Genomic DNA, 2,490 nt, shown 5'->3' on the forward strand with positions numbered 1-2,490 from the left:
GCTGCCTCTTGCAGAGAGGTGTGTCGACCCTGGGCAGTTGGCCTCTGGACGGGCTTTGTAGCATGGGATGTGAGCCGGGTAATCATGGCAGTCCTATAGCACTGAACACAAGTAAAAGTCCTTTAGATATCATTGTAACAGCAGCAGAGAGCAGAAAAGATTAAAAGAAATTAGTCAGTCAAAACTGGAGATAAAAGAGGATCCCGGAATGTAAGCAAAACACTTTTGTCTTGACATTACTTGCTGACTTGGAAAATTAAAATTTTGTTTTCATAGACTTTTCAGACAAGAAAAAAAAAGTAAAGCTGTAGGATTTGCTCAGTTTGGAAGGTGGAACTTCAAGTTGTTTGTAGTGGATTATTTATTTGAAAGGCAAAGTTACAGAAGAAAGGAAGAGAGCAAGCTTGCATCTGATGAATCACTCCCTAATGGGATCAATGGCTAGATCTGAGCCAATCTGAGGCCCGGATCTTCTTCTGGGTCCCCCAGGTGGGCACAGGGGCCCAAGGACTTGGAACAACTTTTGTTGCTTTCCCAGGTCCTTGGCAGGGACCTGGATGGAAAGTGAAACAGCTGGGATTTGAACAGTCACCTAAATGGGATGCTGGTGGTGCAGGCAAAGGCTTAGTTGCTATGCCACAGCATCTGCCATAGAAATTCAGATTTAAAAAGGGGACCCTGTGCTCGCTTCAGCAGCACATATACTAAAATTGGAACGATACAGAGAAGATTAGCATGGCCCCTGCGCAAGGATGACACGCAAATTCGTGAAGCGTTCCATATTTTTCTTTGTGGCCAAATGGGCCAAACTGGAAACCATAATGCTAAGGGAAATGAGCCAATCACAAAAGGTTAAATACCACATGTTTGCCTTAATTTAAGATGATATGATGTTATGTATAACATGTTATGTTTTGAATGTTATATGTTGTGTATAAACTAAAATTGAAGTATAGGTGAGGTGGTCACAGAAGGTGACTGGGAACTCGCATTTACTTTTAACATATTGGTTACTCATTACTATGTCAATTAATTCCATAATGATGTAAATTTTTGCTGATGGTATGTTGGAGCTTTCAATTGACTGGGATGATACTCTGCTGGCTCTGTCTTCAGACCAGAGAGGGTATACCTAAGAAGCCGTTGAACTTGACTGGACAATAAGATGCTGGACTCTATGTTTGGAATACGCTTGCAATGGGGGAATCTCAACTGAACTTGAGCTGTGGTTATGCAACAAGGTGGAGGAATCCACCATGGTGGGAGGGTTTGGGGAGGGGTGGGGAGAACCCAAGTATCTATGTAATTGTGTCACATAATACAATGTAATTACTGAAGTTAAATAAAAAAAAAAAAAAAGGGGGACCCTGGGACCAGCATTGAGGGGCAGTGGATTAAGATGCCAGGTGCAATGCTGGCATCCCATATGAGAGTACCAGTTGGCTGTCCCACTTTCAATCTAGTATGCCTGCTAATGCACCAGAGGAAGACATGGAAGGTGACCCAAATACTTAAGCTCGGCCACCCACGTGGAGACCGTGGAGACCGGATGGAATTCCTGATTATTGGCTTCAGCCTGGTCCAGACCTAATTTGCTGTACCCATCTGGGGCTGTGAACCAGTGTGTGGAAGTCCTTTTTGTGTTTCCATCTCTTTTTGTTGATTTGTCTTTTGGTTAATCTTTTATCTCACTGGGAGATAAGGAAAAAACTGGGAGATAAGAAAAAAACTGTGGGAAATCACAACGTGAAAAGTAAATATCTATGAAAAGGTAGCCACAAACTGATCTTCTGGAAATTTTGGTTTCCAAATTTACTATTTACTTCATATTTGATTTTGTGTAAAGAAGTCTGACTGATAGCATCCAAAATGTCCGAGAACTGAACCCTTCAAAATGATTTTTCTACCATCTTACAACTATCTAGTTCATGTCTAGTCATCTGCAACTTTCAATAGTAACGTTAACTTTAATCCTATTTCAATAGTTTTGCACTTGCTGTAGGAACAGAAGCTGTCTTTTGCATATTTTCATTTCATCAGTTTGCAAGTTTTTGTGTGACATTATGCACATACAGTGACCAAACTAGCAACACTCACAGTGGATGTCCACACATCCTAATTGCTGGATGGAGGCTGAACAGGAGACATCTACACACAGGGGTTGCAGGTGCTGCAGTTGTGTGTCATACAATGATACCTCAGAAAGTCCATGGGAAGAGAAATTGTAAGATGGATCTATTTGAATCAAAAATTTTTTAATCCATGCGTGATTTTTTCATAGTGTTTCTTCCATGAACATTTTGAAGGTCATACACGGATTTCAACAATTTTTGCACTAAAATAGACCTACCTTGTGTAATCCCATTTTCTATTGACTTTTGACATATCCTCATATGAAAGGGTGGATGCTTCCTTGAAGTTTAGGATGCTATTAGATCCAGGGTGCCAAGGTGGACAGTAGACAGAGAAAGAAAGGGCTTGTCCCAGTGT

At 41.2% G+C, this 2,490-nt stretch overlaps 1 non-coding gene across 1 annotated transcript; it reads left to right on the forward strand.

Moving 5' to 3' along the window:
* Positions 1 to 680: 680 nt before the first annotated feature.
* On the forward strand, positions 681 to 787 carry LOC131480414 (U6 spliceosomal RNA). The gene has a single exon (XR_009245519.1). It is a non-coding gene; the product is annotated as a U6 spliceosomal RNA (small nuclear RNA).
* Positions 788 to 2,490: the final 1,703 nt, after the last annotated feature.

This window comes from Ochotona princeps, chromosome 5, assembly GCF_030435755.1.
Source record: "Ochotona princeps isolate mOchPri1 chromosome 5, mOchPri1.hap1, whole genome shotgun sequence".
NCBI classification, from domain to species: domain Eukaryota; kingdom Metazoa; phylum Chordata; class Mammalia; order Lagomorpha; family Ochotonidae; genus Ochotona; species Ochotona princeps.